The sequence below is a fragment of the Argiope bruennichi genome, chromosome 6, assembly GCF_947563725.1.
Source record: "Argiope bruennichi chromosome 6, qqArgBrue1.1, whole genome shotgun sequence".
Lineage (NCBI taxonomy): Eukaryota > Metazoa > Arthropoda > Arachnida > Araneae > Araneidae > Argiope > Argiope bruennichi.
Window position 1 is genome coordinate 63,135,522 of NC_079156.1, and position 21,355 is coordinate 63,156,876.

A 21,355-nucleotide genomic window follows, 5' to 3' on the forward strand; every position below is an offset into this window, starting at 1 on the left:
AAAAATATGCATAAATTAACGTCAGCCCAGTGTCACAGAAAAATATAGAAAACTCCTCCAAAACGCCGTTTTAAAAACTTTCCAACCCATTCGTTTAATTACTAACTTCCTCCAAATTACTCTCTTTCACCGCTATTTGTTTCCAGTTCTCTAGTTCTACACCGATGTAAAAATTTTTCCTTCACATGCCACTTCATGCGTGATGCTCTGCTGAAAACTCAACCACCCCCACCCCCCACCCCCTTTTCTCTCTTTTCACCTCAGTTCGGAAAACAGAAAACAGCAGACGATAATAATAAAAACAAAAAAACGTTCGAAATCACGGCCTTCTCAAATCCACAACGGGGACCCTATCGCTTGCGCCCCCTAGTGGGGAGAAGGCCGGTAGCGAAAGTGATGCCCAAGAAAATTCCTTTTCAGCGGGTCGTCATGGTTACGGAATTCCAGAACCACGCCCCCCACCCCTCCGTGCGAACGCACACTCTGTAACGATCGTCTGCTTATGGCGGGACGACGTGAAATCGGTCTGTTTCGTTCTGAACAGAAGAAAAGTTAAAATGTAGAACTGTTTAGAATTCAGTTAGGGTTCGAAGTCATTTTTTTTAATTGTTTGAATTTTAAATTTATTATTTGAGAAATATAAGAAGAAGCGATTGCCGCAGGTCAAGACGAGCCAGCGCTGGCCCAGGGTCAGTTGCGAAACTTTTAATTCGTCCCCTCCTCCTTTGATCGCTGAAAGTTAATAAAAGGGGTAAGTTAGCTCAACAATTTTTCGCCACTTGTTTCAACCTTTTATTTATATTTTTTTTCGGTAAATAACTACATGCTAATGAGGCTGTTCGATGATTTAAACAGTCATAAAATTTAATATCAATGTTGGAAAAGAATAGTTTTGCGGATTTATGGTTTTGGTTCGATTTGATTGATTTCATGTATGATGCCGATGACAGATATTAACATTTCACCATCCGAAAATTTTATGTGCTTTTATTAAAAAAATATAAAAAAGATTTTTTTTTTTTTTTTGATATTGTTAAAAAAAATCTGAAAATCTTTCATTTCTTTTTCAGAGTAAACATTTCGCACTTTTTCTTTTCCCTTCATAAGAGAATAATTTATATTTGAAATGTTGCCTGTTTAGCTGCTTTGTCGTTTCAGTACTATTCAAAAACATCCAAAAAGTTCTCTAATTGAAATTTTAAACGCGTTAAATAATTTCGCCATAATTAGATTAAAATCTGATTAAATATTCTGACGTAAAGTTTTTTAATTAACCCCTTTTTATTTGAAAGTTCTTAACTCTTTTCTAAATTAATTTCGTGGAATAATTTCTATAAATTTTTATTCAAAATCAACTATATCATAAAAAAACTTTTCAAACTTAAAAAAGCAATATATTAAACTTTTATGCTTTTTTTAACGAAATCTGGCATGCTCAAAATGTATGCAAATCCTACATATTAATTTGCATATTCTCCTAAGCTAGTTAATTTAACTAAATTTTCCAAAAATAGATTTTTTGCAGAATAAATAAAATTGGAACAAAGAATCTTATACAGAAATTTAAATATTAAAAAAAAGTAAAATATTAATATTTCAAATAGTTCTGTTAATGGCAATTTTTAATAAGATCAAATAAAATGTTAATTTTTTTTTCTTAAGTGGATACATTCTCTCTGTGCAACTAACAACTAGCGAAATATAAGCTTCTATGAAATAAAAAGAAAGAATTCCTGTTATTCAAAATTAAAAAAATATATATAAATAAATAAAAATCTATCATATTCGCTTCGTTTCATTTAACATGCTTTTTTCTTTCTCTTTAATTTTTCTTTTTCTTCCTTGAATTATTTGTTTGTGTTTCCTCTCCGGAATACATTAAAAAAATTGCAAAGGCAATTAATTTTAAAATATTAGAGAATATAAATTTCCTATAAATTCCCAGAGGCTCAAAATTTATTTACATGAAATATCAAAACTTAACCATCAGATATCGAACATTTAACTTAATATCAATCAAACTTTAACATTATATCTATTTACCATAAAAGCTTTTCAAATGTAATTATTTCAGCTTAGAATACATTATTCCTGAATTATTGAAATTAAATTTTATTATACAAATAAATGCTTTAATTTACATTTAAATCATTTTTAGAAGTTTCAATCAGCGGTTAGGGAATTTAAACGTTTTCACTCAGTAAAACTCTTAATATTCTGTAAGAAAAAAACTTTTTAAAACATATTTATAATTAATTAAACAATTTATTTTTTATTCATTTGCATAATTTTGTTACGTTTTAAATTTTATATCTGTCTATTTAGAGAGTAATTTTAATTTTGAATTTTGATTAAATATTCTAAAAATATAATAACGAAGGATCAATCGACTAAAACTAACGATCAACAAATGAAAGTATTTCATCTTTCATAAAGTTAGCTCAAACATTTTTATTAAAAAACATTGTTACACAAACAAGCATAAAATAACTTAATGCATGAAAACATTTTTCTAAAGAGTATTTAAGAAAAAATTTACTTTTTTGAATTTTTCTTTAAATAGTTCACGAAAATATCTGGAAATAATTTTTATAGAACTTTATTATTAATATTTAATTTTCAAAATGTTTGTCCTTATTTTAAGGCAATATTTACTAATTTCCTTTAAAAAATTTTATGATATTTCATAATCTTTTAAATACAAAACATAATATAAACGGCAATTTACTTTATTATTTACGTTAATTAAGGATCGTTTGGTATTTTTAAAATTGTTTTCTTCTAAGAATGTTTGGTATTTTTAAAATTGTTTTCTTCTAAGAATCGTTTGGTATTTTTAAAATTGTTTTCTTCTAAGAATCGTTTGGTATCTTTTAAAATTTTCTATTTTCTTCTATTTCTTCTATTTTCTAAAATTTTCTTCTATTATATTCGGAAAAGCAAGTTAAAAATTTCATTCGCAAATGAATTCCTTAAAATCATTCATATGAAAAAGGGATTCCAATTCAATGTCAAAAATTTTGTCTGTATTTCTCATTTTTCATAAAGTGAATTTCGTTTTCACTATTCTATTCACTTTTTCGCTCTGTTCAAGCTAGCGCATTGTCTATTTTCAATCACGCAGGAGAATCTGCGACAGAAGAATCCTCCTGTTGACTGTTGTTTCCACTTGTAGAATGAAGTTTTCCTTTGATCTCGCGGAAGAATATTCAGGGGTAACGTATTTTGTTTTCCTTTTCATGTTTACATAATTTACAATTTTCTCTATTTGAATACAAAACATTTTTTGTAGATAAAAATATTTATCATATGATAATTCTAAATTTTCAATTCTTCTGTCGAAAAAATAATAACGCATAACTGCAGATCGTAGAAGAGACTGAAGATAGAATTGCGTTCCAAAAATCTAGAGATTGAATTCTAAAGTGTATTGTTTCCTAGTTAAGAAAGAATACAAAAAAATATTGCATAAAAATAATTATTGGTGGGAAATTTAATTTGCGTTAAAAAAATTTACAGAAAAAAGTTAATAGTTTTGTTTTTTTCCTAACATTATTTCTAATAGGTTTTAGTTATACATTGAATTTCTGAACTGTTCTGTTTTTAGATATTTTTCTTCATATATATTTTTTTAATTTGTTAAAATAAATGCTTGCAAGGTTAAAACTCTATTAATTGTGGAATATTAATTTTATAAAACTTTGATTATCTTGTTATTGAATAGATTCAGTAAAAAAAATCATTATTAGATTAAATAACACATATTCGTAAATTATTATTATAAAATGTTAATATTTCTTTTAAAACAAAGATGCTGTTGTCACTGTTTTTGCCTATTTGAGATATTCTAGAAAATAGACTCAATTTGCATTTGAATAAGTGAAAATTTATATATTTTTAATTATATACATGCTCAATTCGATGATATATCACTCAAAACTGATAAGAAATAATCTGTTTCGAAAATTGCAAATATGCTTTAGAAAATTGTTTTTTAATATATATTTTTATTTTATAATTCCAGATATCGGTGATTCTTAAAAATAATAGTAAAGGTATATTCTTTGAAAAAAATGGAAATTCGAACCTTTACTTGAATATCGTAACATTTAGGTTTGATTTCGTGTCTTTATTTTTGAAATTTGCTCTTAATTGCATAGCAGAAAAAATAACTTACATAATATTACATAAAAAAAGTAATGTTGCATAAATATTATATTTAATACCGTCGTGGGGAGGTTAGTGCATGTAACTCAATAAATAAAACAATGGGAAAGAATTTTGTAAAATAATTTGAAGATTCATTAAACTGGAAAAAATATTTATGAAAATATCATTGATATCATTAAAAACCTTATTTCTTTCTTTCGAATTATGTAAATATGTATTTTATATAATATTATACTATGAAGTTATTTGGGAAAAGATATTTAAAATTTTGATAAACTTTTAATTAATAATTTAATTAAAATTCAAGAAAAATCTTTCCTAAGAAACTCAAGAAGGAACTATGTATCAAATTGGAAGTAAAGCATTTTGACCAATATCTTTACCAGGTCAATCGCGGTTTAAAAATAATATGGCAGTCTTTAAAACTTTTCATATCAACATGTATGCTTCTAAACATTTTACTCACATAACTCAATATAAATTGTTGATCACGAGCCCCCCCCCAAAAAAAAATATTTTTAAGCATAAAATTAAAACAGAGATTAAAGCTGTACTATTTTAATTTCCATAAACATTCCTATATTTTTGTAAAGGAGACGAATCCAATAACATCTAAATACCATTTAAAATTTGAGTGTTCTATGTAATCTATTTCGAATTGTATGCGATAATCTAATTTTATTTTCTAATTCTACATCTAAACTGTTCAAATAATAAGCAGAATCCTTTTTGCTTGTTTTTCAACAATATAAGAAACCGTGATTAAATGGTTGATGAAGCAATGGAAATGGTTTGAATTCAATTTCAGAAATAAAAAATATTGGTAATGTTATGCAAAAATGCTTATTAAAATTTGAAATTCAGAAAAAAAATTACAGGATAATTTAATTGACATCATTAATAAATTTTGTTTAATTTTAAAATGGGTAAAAACCTATTTTCTCAATAATATTTTCGCAAATTATCAAAGTAAAACGCCAAAATTCTTAGCACATTTAAAAAAAATAACTCTATTAAATATTTGATGAAACAATGAAAATTGACTTTGAACTCTGAAATCTACTGTTGAATTTAAATTTTAAAAAAATCTTTAAAAACTGCTAAAATTCAAGGGAAAACATGTATAATAATTTAATTACCGTCATTATAAAGGTATTTCTTAAATTATAACATGACCTGATTTTGAGTGATAAATATCATGGTAAAATAACAGAATCTTAAAAAAAAAATTACTTAAAATTTTAAAAATAATTAATTAATAATTAATACTTAATAATAATATTAATTAATACTTAATAATATTAATTAATACTTAATAATATTATTAATTAATTAATAATTGAATAATTAATTAATAATTGAATAATTAATTAATAATTGAATAATTAAATTTAATTGAATAATTTTTAAAAACTCTTTTTTTTTTTGGTACAATTTTCCCATACTTCATATATCTGTGGTAAATTTGGTATACAGGTCAAATAGTCTATTCTGTAGAATGTCAAAACGCATAAACGCACACAAATTCACCTTTATAATGACAGAGATATCTGTCTTGTGTGTTTGTATAAATCATTTCAGCTTTGTGTGTATTTATATAAAATATATAATATATATTTGTTAGAAAAACATTTTTTCGTGATTTCATTGACAAATACTGGAATTAACGGATAGTTTATTTTTGGTTTAAATTATGACTGAAATGTTTAATTACAACATCAACTTAAAATTTAATTTAAGAATATGAAATTGAATATTAATCGCGTTTCACGAACAAATTTATTACGATATATATATGCCTGATAATGCGTGAAAGGCAACAACACAGTTAGAATTTGAAATTTTTTAAACATATTTTAAGACAAAAAAAAAATAGTTGACGTAATACAGCAAACCTTTGGGTTTAGAGGGCATATATTTTTTTTATACCATTTTCCTTTGAAATTATTTTCATTTTACCAAATCACACTCGTCTTCTAACACTATTTAGCATAAAACTAATTTTTAAAAGGAGATTTTTCGTACGTGAGAATAAAAAGAATGCTAGATATAAACCGTTTTTAATTTCGGTGTTTCGGAAGAAAATACTAATAAATGGTTCATTTTTGTATTTGCTTTTCTCGTGAGTAAATAAATACGTTTATGAAGAAAATAAAAACTTTTTTTATTTATAGTTATATAATCATATTTTAATAAATGAAGTAAAAATATCATCTGAAACATATTTTACATAAAACATTGAACTATTAAGAAATAATTAAGAATATTTATTATATTACTATAAAAAAACTATTAGAAATTTAATGAGCTATATTAAAGGATGAATCAAAAACAAGAAAATTTATCATAACTTCGCATTCTACCATGTCATAGAGTTTTGTTAAGTTGAAGGCGTTTAACGTTGAAAATATAGTTCTAAAACGGTTGGTGAAGTTTAATTTCTAAAAAATTAGTAACTTTTAAGTTCTGAAAACAAATATCGTTATAACACTCCCACAAGTCCTTAAACGCACTATAACACGAGTTGTTTTTGACAATTAAAAATTAATTCCTAATGTCAGGAATCAAATTTCGGAGTCAAAAATGAAATTATTTTCTTCCAGTAGTAAGGCCAGGTATGTCATTTAGCATTTAATTTTTAAAGAACGTTTTAATTTGACAATGTTTCCCAAATGACTTTCGTAAACGACGCATATTTAAATTTTCAGAGACCTTAAATGTTTCAAAACGCCTTTCAAAATGCCATTTATGAGAAACAAGATTTTCTGACAGGTAAAAAATGTGTAATGAAAAGGGCTAAATTTAAGTAAAAATTCATTTTTACACTTGCATAAAAGTTTCGAATAATTAGCTTCCGCTAATTATTACTTCCGTGAAGTTGGTATTAGCATATGTGTGCTGTCGTATACTTACTTGCATATTTTCTCTACAATGATTACTTTCTCACAATGTTTGTGAATTGGTATTCAGAAATTTAATAAATACACACTTCTGGGTAACGGATGTTCAAATATTACTGCACGATATGACTATTTCTTATTCCCAAGTTTGAAATTGCTGTTTCTTTTCGAGGTATTTGAATATATTGATGAACCAAAAAATTGTCGGGTAGAATTGAAGATATTTACAAAAGAGAAGAGTTACCCGGGAGAAACTTTATACCGAATGTATAGTTATAGGATAAGTTTATTTTGAAGGACATAAAAATCCCAAATCCAGCAGAAATCTAAGTCACACGGAAAACGATAGACTGCCCCGAAGCAACCCGCCCACGGAAGCACCAAACAAAGCTGTTAACTGCTAAAGAAGAAGAAAAAAAAAAAAAAAAAAAAAAAAACAAGGACAAGCAATTGGTTCATTAAATCTTATTTCATCGCGAATACAAACCAATATAAGCACCATCACTCACTGAAAGATCTACCCAAATCACAAAGGATCTTCAACTTCATCATTAATTTTTCACTTATTCTTATACGTAGTTTAGAGAAATTATAGTAATCGTAAAAAAATTCTAACTCGAGATTATGACGAATCTACACGTTTTAGACCTCCCTCAGTTTGAAAAACCCTTTTTTATAAAATGTCCGTCTGTCTGTCTGGGAAAAAGAAAACTCAAAAACAATTTGAACTAGACGGTTGAAATTTGATATACAGTCTTCACATCATTTTGAAGATAACTATCAAATTTTGAGAAAAAAAAATCTGTTCAGGGGAATTCCGTATATTCGACTGTTCGAATATAAGGTAACACGATCGCTACAAAAAGGAAGAGAGCTAGATAGATAAGATTTAGTGCACAGATTTGACATATATAGTGTAGACACTTATTAAATTTCGAGACAAACACAACAATGGGTTGACTGTCTGTCAGTCTGTACTTTCAGAAACATGTAAATGCAATGATTCAAACAGCGGACTGATTTAAATTCATCAAATTTGGTATGGGATTGTGTGACAACAAATGCATTTTTGTGTTTAATTTTGTTTCAATCGATTGAGAAAAAATGCGTCTAAAACACAAATTCGAATTTTGTATAATATACTATTAACGTGTTCTAAGAGTTCATCACCAAAAAAAACTTGCCACGATAGATTCAGTGAAAATACTAAATTTGCGACAACGGCTAATATTTCGTAACGGTTGTACGCCAATGCCTTGCAAGGCGTTCTCTGGCATGACAAGTTTATTAGAGAGTCTGCGAGAAAGGTTAGGAGTGACTACTTTCACTGGTTTATTAGTAAATTCATTTGTAATTAACGCGCTAAAGGAAGAATGAAGGAATTTTAATAAAATACAAGCTACGAGAAGATAATTGAGAAAAATGGAAATTTATGCAATATAATAAATAAACAAAAGTAAATGTAAAACAGAATATAAAGAGAGAAAATACTGTCCATGATAGCATTCTTCAGTTCTTTAAGTCAAGTATTTTACAATGATTAGCATTACAGAGTTCTTGAAAAGTTGAAATTTCAGTAGAGTCTTCAGCAATAAATATAACCGACGAATTGCATTCGCTGATTTATTGCTATCATTCCTGATATTTTACTGATACTGAATTATGGAATTACGAGATAGCACAATGTATTCTTCCAAAGGAATTTGTGAATTTTTAAGAAGGATTTCAATGCCAAAAACGCTTTATCGTGACATTTTAACCTTCAAAAATTTTCATTGTTTTGAATACTAAATGTTACTATCGTTTATTATAATTAATTAAAATTTCACATATGTATCTGATGGAATGTACTTATATAAATAAAAATTCAAATCTAAACAAAAAGCAAAATAATTTTTTACAATATTTTCTTATTAAACCTTAATGTCTAAAAGTAATTACATCCTTCAATAAACTGATATACCGAAACATATTTCTAATTTTTACTCTAATAAAAGAATTTATTATTAATTATATGTAGATAATATAATTCCTTCAAAGTAAATATCTTTTGTATTATTTGATACCATATTAAGACTGTACACTTTAGGTAAATAAAGTTAGTTATACATCAAACGACATGGATGTTCAAAAACCATTCAAAATGCAATCATTCAGAAACCATTCAGCTATCGACAGAAGAACTTGAACTTAAAGCAATCGCTACAGGTAGTTGCTTAAAATGTAGGTAATCACTTCAAAAAGCATTTTATTAATGATGTTTAATTAGGTTTTCAAATAAGTGAAATAGTCAAAATTTAAAGCTATTCTAAATAAAGATATTCACTAGTTTTAAAGGTATTATAAAATAGATTCCGAGCAAATTATTGCCCATTTCTGCGTCAAACTTAAATTCAAAAAAATTACTTTTTCAACGGTACTAATATAGTTACGTTAATATAGGTACTAATATAGTTATAATATGCTTTAAAAATATATTTTTAATGCGAATATATGAATAAAGTAGAATCATAATAATCTCGGATAACCAAAAATTAGATTAATAGAGATGTAATTTTAAATATCTTTTTTTAAAGAGGGTTTCCAAAATTGCTTGAAATTTTTGCTTTTTTATCCCTACTAAAATAAACGATGTATATGTAGGAATGGATGTAGGAATTAGTTTCCCGCAGAGAAAACTATAAGATATAGAATTTCATAATTTGATGCAGGCATAATTTGGATGAAAGAAATGTGTCCCTGAGAACGAGTATTTGAATTTTTAATTATATTAATGAATACAAATGAAACGAAATTTTTATTTTTTTCTTCATAACAATCAAAAATATTACAGCTGAAAAAAAAATTTTTTCATCATTTTGATTCATTAATCATCATTTAGCTTTATTCAGTTTTTTGTCATATATATTTTTTTTAATGTTTAATTTTTAGAAATATATTAAATGTTTTTAAAGCAATATAATTTATTGTTGAAATGAAACTTAAATCGTTTTCATTATTGCAACAAATATTTAAATCTGTATTTTTCTTCTTTTAATGATGATGAAGATATGAAAATACGGGTTCTGTTTAAAGAATGATTTTAAGATACTCTTGAAATTTTACTGTACTGACAATTTTGTTTTCATCACTTCCTTTTCAGAATACATGTCAAATTTTAGGTGAAATAAGGTGTATAACTCAATGACGAGAACGATGCAAGACTTATAAAAAGTTACTCTTTACGTGTTTATCAAAATTTGAAGTAAAAAAAAATACTATGCTAATGAAGCTATTAAAAGAAAGCTACATAAAATATCTAACGGAACACTTTAGTTAATCCTGGTGAACCATGTTCCGACGAAAGCGGCTGGATTGTGGTATATAAATAATTATATATTTGAATTGTTTATTTATTGTCAAATCTGCAAGTACTACCTTGCCTTAACTTTTTAACAAATTCTATTATTAGTAATTAAAATGTTTAATTAATAATCCAAAAAAAATTACTTAATTTTGATAAAAAAAATTGCAACTTTTAATGATTTTATGTTTTTTTAATTAATTATTTAGTGTTATTTTTAAAAAGCATATTTTTCATACTCAAGAATTCGAAGTCTTTTGGAACATATATACATATTGCAGTGTGTTGTTTGTTTCATGAAAATTTTTGGAATTTATTCTTATTTACCATAGCAACACTTAAAAATGGAATGGTATTTCCTCCTTTTTTTAAAATTACGTACATCTTTAGTTATACAAAAACCCAATTTCCAATTTCATCTCCTTATTAACCTTCATATAGATAAATTCAACACCAATCGGGACAGACTGGATCTATATGAAATTTTCAAGTTTCACATCAAGCCAATTTGACATCCTTTTTTTGAAAAACGTTTCAATTTTTTGAAATGAAAAATACAGCATGAATGAATGGTATCTACTAAGCTAAAAGAGGCCTCCATTAATAGAATTCCGGATGAAATACTAAATTCTTTTTTCACTTTTTTTTTCTAAAGAGTATAATTTTATTCACAATTATTTCAATCACACACGCACATATATAAAGGTTGTCCCAAAATTAAAGCAAGATTTGAATTTGCCACCATTTGTCCTTTAAAGTGTTGACAATCATATTTAAAAAAAACTATTTGACAGCTGATAGTTTAGGATTAGTAAAAATGGAGAGTTACACTATAGAAAAATGTGTTAATACAAGATTTGAATGAAATAAAAAAAACATATGCGTTTTTTATCTCTCTTTAAATTAATATATTTTTATTGAATTGTTAAGTACATAGGATAGGGTTATATATGGAATAATGCATAGGGTCTCCAGGGCTTTGTTGACACATACACACTCTTTTGTCGAAATTTCCCACGACCATTTTGCATAAATGTGGCTGAATTTCTTTGCTGCAGCGTTGAATTTCCTCCTTCAATGCACTCGTGCTTGTGGGCCTCTTGACATAAACCTTTGACTTCAAATAACCCCATAAAAAGAAATTCATTGGTGTTAAATCAGACGATCTGGGTGACCAATTCTCAAATTTTCCAGCTGTCTCCTCCATACTTTCATTATTTATGAAGTATTGTTCAACAATGAAAAAACGTTTTTCTATCTTGTAACGCTCCACTTTTACTAACCCAAACTATCAACTGTCAAATGGGGTTTTTAATAGGGTTGACCACACTTTAAAGCAAAAAGAGTGGCAAATTCAAATCTTAATATTGGGGCACACTTTATATAATTTAAAGAAACAGATGAAAATATTTTTCATGCACTTATCCCACGCAAAAAAAAGTATTAAAAGTTCTTTAGCCTCGTTAACAAAAGGTAAATATTTTTGAAAGCAGTATTAGGGCTACAAATCAAAATCATCTTCCCTTAATCAAAAAATCAAATTATCTAGATATTGAATGATGTATTTCTAAACCACATACATACCAAAAATAGTCAACAGAGCAAATATAATTTGAAAAATGCAAAAGCCAAAATAGTTAATGGGAAAACAACTTTGGAAAAACATGCAACTCCAGAGAGATAAGCCTCCTGTCTCGGTTGTTTTTTTCCCAAAATTGCATCTCATCTGAAAATAGGAGCCCTTCCGCAAATTCAATTCCCTCACATCGAAAATAGCGCGCAACCCCCCCCCCCCCCCGTCTGTTTATTCTGTAGATTTAGATTTGTTAAATAAACATAAGTAGAGATAGATTCTAGGTAAACAGCCTTCGCATCGAGGAGTATTGATTTCGCTTCACAGCCAGATTCCAAACCACAACACTTTATAAACATGAATAGAACTCAAAATACAATCCGAAATCCATACTTATTTAGTATGTTATTATGTATTCTGCTATCCGAAAATGTAGTGTACATATAAAAATAACATCTTCCCCTAGATAAATTTTACAACCATCGAAAAAATGTTTTCTTAATTTTTTTGTAATTTAATTGGTGATCGGGTTAAGGCAAATCGGGTTAATTGTTAAGTAATTTCATAATTTTTAGCATCATGTCTTCCGGAAAGGAAAATAATTTTACAGTTCTGGCAATTGATGCTGAATAACTATCGAATCAATGATCAGGTCTTGGCGATAAACTTGAACATTTGCGGCAATTTTGGCGAGAAAAATGAAAAACCTGGAATATTCGAGAATTTTGGAAGATGTGAAGATATGATATTGTTCTAGAAGATTCTTTGATATACGGTTGGATAGGGAAAAACTTCCTCAAAACAGAGCTGTATAGTGAATTTTTAATGACTAGTAGTTAGTTTGACTTGAGCTGAAGTAATAATAAAGGTAAGTAAATAGGAAAAATGATGTTATGAAAACTAAAAAAGAATGTAAAGAACTGGAAAGAACCACTTTGCAAAATTGCAAATAAGATATGTATTACTGCGTGGTTATTCATTAAAAACACAGTCCAAAGAAAGGAGAAATACAAATGAAAATTTTGTTTTAACATTCATAAGAGTACAAAGTTTCTATGTATTTTCATTGTTACGAATTTGTAATATTGCTTGCCTGATTAATAAGTCCCCTGATAAGAAAAACAGTTTAATAGATACAGTAATGTCTGTTAAATGGCGTTGATGTTGGCCTTATTAATAAAACTTGGCGACATTGGCAACAAAAACGAAAGAAAGATCTTCGAATATCAGAAATTTTAGTTATATTTCGATTAGGAGCAAAGTTACAATATCCTTCTAGAAATAGAGTATGAACAAGTATACAGCAGTCATAACTGAGGTGAGAGAGAATGAATTTTCTGTGGGTTCTTCATGCTATTGCAGTTGTTTAATAGCGATCTGCTGGTTGCGGGTTACTCATTACTGCAAGTGCAATTGTTGTGTACGCTTCGGCTGTTTTGTAACTGCACATTCGCGTTTTCGTATAGAACAAAGTGATATTATTCTTAGCCGAGTTTGGTGGATTTTTCACAATCGTATTTGTGTGTCGATGGGGAATAATGTTTGAATGTTTTATAAATAGATCTATGTTTGAATGTTTTATAAATAGATCTACAGTTTTTGTCCCATCTTCATGATATTTGGCACACATGATTTTGAAGAAGAAAGGAACATCAGCAACAATTTCTTGAAATTCAAAACTTTATTAAAATAAATATTAATTAAAATAAAGCAACTTTTTTGTTTTTCAGCTATATCTTGCGAATATGTTATCTCACACAAATAACGTTAAAACTGTCTTAAATATTAAATTTTCTCTCATTTGAATGATTTCATTTGATGCACATTCTGTAATAAATTTTATGATGAAATTCAAATGAAATTCATTAGTTCTTCAAGCCATTCAATTTATGTTTTTGAATTGTTGAAGACAAAAAAAATTTTTTAACTATAAACTTTTTTTAGTAACTTTATAATTTTGAGACATTATGTCTTCCGGTAAGGAAGGACATGGTGATGAATCCATGATCCGGTCTTGGCGATAATATTGATGATCATTTGCGACAACAATGAAGGACCTAGAATATTCGAGAATTTTGGCAGAAGCAAAGATCTATTGTTTTACAAGCTTCTTTGTCTTGTCACAGTCGAAAGGGGAAAAATGCCTCAAGACAGAGATTTAGAATGAGTCTTTTGCGAGTTGTAGTCAGTTGACTGGAACTCGAGTAATTTAGTGAAATCTCTTTTAGGAATATTGATCTCCTACGAGTCCTTTCTGAGCACTTTGTGCTGTTGTGGTTGTTGCTTGTGTGCTATTGTTTACTGCAAATACTATTCTTGTGTACGCTTCGATTATGTTTTGTTATGAATTTCATGTATTTGAGTAAATAAAACATTTTTAATCTTATTGAACCAGTCGAACTTTTTTTTACCGTACACCCTCTGGACGGATTTGGGGGATTTTTCCGTAACAATATCAAAAAATGAAAAAAAATGATTCACAAAATCTTTTAAAACATTTAATTAAATATTTCCCAAATGATTTTTCAAGGCTGTATGCCAACAAAATTGACATATATTTGAAGTTTTAAGATATACGTAATATTGAAAAAAAATTTATGATGAAATTCTTACATTCAGTTCCTATTTTGCATACATCAGTAGTTGTTCCATTTTATGCATCTTATAGGAAGAAGGTTTACGTTTACGTCATGATTACGGCACTTAATCTAATTTGGCAATTTCACATGCTGAAGGAAATACGGACTCTGTAGCAGTGCCATCTCTCGGAGAACAATTTAAACAGTCTTTCCCCAGATGGGTACTTCGGATCTGGATATTAGTAAATCATATCATCATATCTTTTAATTTAAAATGCATTTTACAAAAATACTTTGTTATAGAAGATCTTAAAATTATATAATAAAGCTGAAATAAAGCGAATTCTTTATAATATCTGGCTTTGTCAATGTTTATATTTACAAATAAAATATTTTGTCTTGAACGAAGAATAAAGATTTTCAGCCAAAGTATGTATGAAAAATGACCAATTCTATATTTTATATAATTTTCTCAGTCATAATTAAATAAAATCTTTTTAGTATATCAATATTTTTAAATAGTCTTATAGGTCTCCCGAAATTTTCTTGCTTATCCCTCTCTAATAAAGGGATTATCCCCCCCCCCACTACGCATAAAAATAGAGGAATCTGTGCAATTCCTTGAATTATCGCGGGCTCAGATTTTTATTTTCATAGTTCCAAACAGCATTTCGCGCTAGGTATTGCAGCATAAAAAGCCGAATATGCATTTCATATGCTCTTTCTTTCGACGAATTGAAACCAAAATTAGAAGAAAAACTAAACATTTAGTTTAAAAAAATCGCATACTTAATTTTCTTTATCTAAGTCGTATTTATGCGTTATCATGTTTACGTGTTTCCAGATTTATTACATATCTAAATTACACTGTAGATGCTAAATACTATGCACCAAATTTTATTGATCTAGCTCTTTAGGTTTTATAATTATCTCACTCACTTATATTAGACAGACAGACAGACAGACAGACAACAAATTTCCTCTGAATGGATTCCGTAAAAATGATACAAAAATTTACAAGTTTGTTTTAACAACTGTAATTTCTTTTTGATTAAAGGATTTGTGAATTTTCATGTTTATTGACAGATAAACATTATTCCAAAACTGTGTTTTCTTTTGACTTGGCGTAGAGTTTCGTCAAAATGTTGAGGTCAAATTTTTTGAAGATTTCTCTCTCTCTCTCTCTCTCTGATTGTGCATACAGAACGTTAAAAGTAATTTCTAAAGCGGAAAAAAATTCAAATTCATCGAGAAATGATTCTTTGAAAATTACTATTTCAAACTATTTTATAGACATTTCAGAAATCTTATTATTTTAGCAATCCACTTTCTGATTCAAAGCAAATAAAATTTAATATTCCATTCTTCCTATCCTGAAAAGCATTTTTTCTAATAGTAAATATGCATACATATCTAGAGATTTAGAAATTAGATATTGAACTGTAATTGGTATTTCTATTTTTTTTTTTTATTCAAACTCAAACGAAAATAGTAAAACCGAAATTTGATGCATATTTTCCATTTTTCCATGAATATACTAACAATCTATCAACTATACTGTATTATATCACTAACCTTTCTATTATAATTTTTCTTGTTATTGCAATATGTTAAGTTTCAAAATATTCTTAGGAATTTTCCAACTTGTTACCCTAAAATAAGCTTAAAATATATAGAATTATATAATATCTTCTATCTCGAAAATATATTTCAAGAGCATTTCGGTTTGCATATCAAAAAAAATAAATAAATAAATAAATAAAATACCAAGAACTTTTCAGAAAGTATGTAAGCTGATGCTCCATTCAAGCAACATTCTTTGTATTTATACATATGCTTAATAATGGAAGAGCTGCTCCGCCTTTGTATTCTTGTTGAAGTTTCGAAGAATCCTAGTAGCGGGAAATCCTTTTAGTTTTGGCATGTATAACGTTGCTAAATGAATAAAAAAAAAACATATTATCGTATCAGTTTGAAATGGTAGAATACAATTCAAATGCAGGATATTCAGCACATTTTTTTATGGATAATTTAAATTTTTCATTGAATATATTAATTTTTCATTGAATATATTAATTTTTCATCGAATATATTAACTTTTCATTGAATATATTAATTTTTCATTGAATATATTAATTTTTCATCGAATATATTAACTTTTCATTGAATATATTAAGTTTTCATTGAATATATTAATTTTTCATCGAATATATTAACTTTTCATCGAATATATTAATTTTTCATCGAATATATTAACTTTTCATTGAATAAATTAATTTTTCATTGAATATATTAATTTTTCATTGAATATATTAATTTTTCATTGAATAAATTAATTTTTCATTGAATATATTAATTTTTCATTGAATATATTAATTTTTCATTGAATAAATTAATTTTTCATTGAATATATTAATTTTTCATTGAATAAATTAATTTTTCATTGAATAAATTAATTTTTCATTGACTATATTAATTTTTCATTGAATATATTAATTTTTCATTGAATATATTAATTTTTCATTGAATATATAAAGCAAAACAACTAAACGGGCATTTATTTTCTTTACTATTGCAAATAGATATATATTTCCAGTTGCAAAATTTCATTAACCCTTTCTAGGGCCGTGGGAAGTATGCTTCCCACCAAATTTATCAATGTTTTTATGAAATTATGTAGGTTGGCATCAATTCTGACACATTTTTTTAGAAAGACAGAAACTTATATGCTTCAGTTCTTTATCTCAGACAAAATGATGTGTCTTGATTTGTTACTTAACTATTAATAAACCAAATGAATTAATGAATCAAATGAAATTTATCTAATAAGCTAAATGAATCCCGTTTCTTATTCTAATTTCAAGCCTAAAAATATTTTAATATAATATGACTAGAAAAAAAATGGCCCTTTAAAGGGTTAAATAAAGTATTTAAATGTATGAAAATATTATAGATTCTGTACAAAGGGATAGTAAAAAAGTTAGATAATAATTTTTAAACGGTCCACATACCGAAAAAGTGAAGGAGAGTACAATGTTTTTCTTACAGTTATCTATAAGGAAAAATATCAAGATATAAACCTTACTTATTTACAATATTTAACTTATATTCTATAAGGATAAGTTTCTCAATTTGCTGAAATTTGTAGCAAGTGATAAAAAAAATAGAGCATGCATTTTGGTCATTTTTTCTCAGATTTCTGTGCTACAAAAGCAAACTCTAAATTTCATCCGTCTAGCTTCCTTCTTTTTACAGCTATCGTGTTTAATGACACGCGAAAAAACGGCTTGTGCTGTTGACAAATTTTTTCCAAATATAATTCAGATCTATAATTTTTATCTAAACACTATTCCATTTCGTTTGGCTAACTCATTCTTTTTCTTTAAACTTACGCTTTAATTCGGTTGCCTTCTCTTGTATAGAGATAAACCATTGTAATCGTCCAAAAGTTCGAACCTCAGATCTTGACCAATCTCCAAGTTTGAGAAATCTTTGAGCACACTTTTTTTTGGATTATATCTATCTGTCTGTCTGTCTATGAACCTAATTCAAAAATGTTTTGAGTTAGATGAATGGAATTTAGTATATGACCTTATGAATAAATTTGTAGATATCAATAAATTTAAATAATGAATGAAATCCATATGCAGAAATTCTGTCTGGCTTTTCAAATACCATGGAACTTGATAACTCCAAAACCCAAAGATGTAGATAAATAAAATTTGATGTACAGATTACACAGCTAAAATAAAGATTTTTTTTTTCTTTTCAATTTTTAAACCAAATCTGTCAAAGGGGTGATAAACTGTCGGTACTTTAGCATGCATATAAACGCAGTAACTCATAAACGGAATGACTTAAATCAATGAAATTCAGTATGTTTGTAGCTATTGGAGATAGCGAGGACCTAACTCGCAACGATTGGGTTCGTAGCCGAGTAAGATGACCACTAGACAAAAGTGATCACTTCTGTTCAGAGGCTGTTATCTGGCTTATAAAGCTTCTCCACATGTTATCTTGTGACTACAATTGTAGTTCCTAGTCAGTTTGATTTCATTCGGTCAGTAAAAAGCGTTCAAAATACAGATTAAAACACAATAATAGAAAAACGCATTGATCTTGACGGATGAAATTTAGTTTGTGGTCACTATTTCAAATGTGTAGATTTCTATCAAATTGTGAATGAAATTCATTCAGAAGAAGTCTGTCCGTCCACTGTCTTAATATTATATTAACACAATATATACAAAACAAAAAGAGGTAAATTAATAAAATTTGTTGCATACGTTTAATATCTGAAGTGTAGATACTAATAAAATTTCGAACCAAATTTCTCAAAAGATAGTCCGTCTATCGGTCTGTGCTATTACAAACATGCAAGCGTGATAACTGAAAAACGCAATATTTTAAATATATGAAAATTGATATGCGATTTTGCTCAGAATTTGCCATCAATCGACGGGAAAAAAATTATTCCTAAAAAAAACACACTTTCCTTAATTCTTTTTATGCCGTTCCAGTATCTATTAACCACAATCCAGCAATTAATCGCTAAAGACTGCTCTCTTATAATCTCTTTCGTGATTATTGTTCACCAATTCTATACAGTTTATAATATAGAAATGCATTTATTAGAGGGTATGCAAGAAAGATTCGGGAAGACTACTGCAGCTGGTGGATTTTTTAACAGACCCCCCCCCCCCCGATATACAAGGAAATGTAATCTCAAACATAATTTTTCCGATTCAAGAAAGTTTAAAAAGTTAGGAGTCATTAAATCCTCGAATATGATTTTTTGATTTTTTTATGATTACATTACTTTCTATTTCAATGTTAAACCTTTTTTTTTTTAATCTTCGTTTAAGAAAAAATAAAAATTACACTGAGAGATTATTCTTTCTCTATCGCCCCATCCCCATTTTGCACGTTCGAAAGCAAGAACAGATGCGTTCATTACTGAAATTTTATCGTTAGAAGAACTGAGTAAAATTTACTTTTACACTATTCTGCTAAAGATCAACCATCATCACAATGGATTAGTATGTTTTTAATTCATTTTACATGAAAAAAAGATTTGGTGAGAGGTAGCGCACATATTTAAATTTCTCATCTTACTGTACAAAGATAATTTTATCAATATAAAAGGATATTAAACAAGAAGTACCATCGCAAATATTTAATTAATCTCTAAATTAATTAATGTTTGCATTTAGGAAAATTCACTAATTAATTTTCAAAAATTAATTGCGGCAAAATGTACACAATTTTTAAAAATAATATACTCTGTATAGCGAATTAATTTCATTCTTAACGTTCTAAACTTATTTTAATTGCATACTAAAATCACTTAATTTATGAAATATTTGTATACTGAAGCTTATTGTTTACTCGTTAAATTAGGTCTTACTTTGAAAATTCAGGGAGGTAATTTTGTTTCCTTTTATGAAAATTCAGTTCAGTGATCTAGCTGTTCCAACTGTTGTGTGTATTTAAATAAATGGAAATAATTCCTGTTTTTATTTAGTATTAAAAAGCTTATATTTGTTTTATTTATTTTTGAGTATTTTAATCTTTGGGTCTTTAGTATTCAATTAGTTTACTGGGATTCATGGTTGTTAAAACTTTTAATTAAATCTGTGTTATGTGGCTTCATCTTAATGCCTTCTTCAGGAAAGTATTTCTTAGACTTCTAATTTTTAAAGATGTATAAATCGTAATATTTTGGAAGCTTTAATTATTCATTGTGTTGTAGCATGTACCTCCCAAATTTTCTGTTATTTCACCTTTAAGTTAAAACAAAAAGTAATGAAATTTTAATCTAATAGCGTATTTGCTGAAATAAAAAAATAATCATAAACCAGAGGGAGAAAAAGTCCTCAAAACTTTCTCGCATAATCTCAAATAAATTGGCATTGGCGTGCAATAGTAACCTTTGGAGAGAATTTAGCATTTGTACTGAATCTATCGTGTCATCTTTGGCGAGTTATTTGGCGATTAATTCCTGCCGTGCGTGAACAATATCCCAAAATCGAATCTGTGTTTTAGACCCATTTTCCATAATTGATTGAAATAAAAAATTGACACAGAACTACACAATCGATTTTTGAATTTTAAATCGAATCCCATACCAAATTTGATATATCTAAGTCACTGCGTTTTTGAATTATCGTGTTTACTTATTTCTGAAAGTACAGACAGTCAACCCCTTCTCGGATTTGATTCAAAATTTGACAAGTGTCTACACTATAGATGTTAAATCTATATACCGAATTGCATCTATCTAGATCTCTTCGTTTTGTAATTATCGTATTAACTTACATCAGAACAGGCGGATAAGGGAACTTCCTCTGAACAGATTTTACTTAATATTTGATAGAAATCATTAAATTTGGAGACCGTATTCAAAATCTTATCTATCAAGATCAAAGAGATTTTGATCGTCACAGACAGACAGACGGACATTTCCCAAAAGTATATTGTTGTTTCTTTAATTGAATTAGGTCTAAAACGTGAAGATTCGTCAATATTTTGAATTCGAATTTTTGACAATTACTAGACTTTCTCTACACTAGGTATACAAGGAAGAAAAAATCAAGTGATAGCAACTGGAATCTTTCTGCCTTCAAATATTGTATTATTACAGCTTCTCAATTTGCATAATATCTCTAATGATTGTTTAATGCAAATTTCTCTGAATCAAGAAAAAAAAATAATGCGCGTATAATAATTAATTTTCAAGCTAAAAAATTTGACTGTATATATTTATTCATCTTATCATATTATAGGAAAG

The 21,355-nt window shown here is 27.5% G+C and overlaps 1 protein-coding gene across 1 annotated transcript in view; it reads left to right on the top strand.

Annotated features, from left to right (window-relative positions):
* The first annotated feature begins 539 nt into the window (after window positions 1-539).
* The window catches only part of LOC129971198 (tyrosine-protein phosphatase Lar-like), a 432,582-nt gene continuing 411,766 nt past the window's right edge, over window positions 540-21,355 (top strand). The window contains exon 1 of the mRNA XM_056084754.1: window positions 540-751. The gene's annotated coding sequence lies outside the window, so the exon portion shown is untranslated. The remainder of the gene's footprint in view (window positions 752-21,355) is intronic.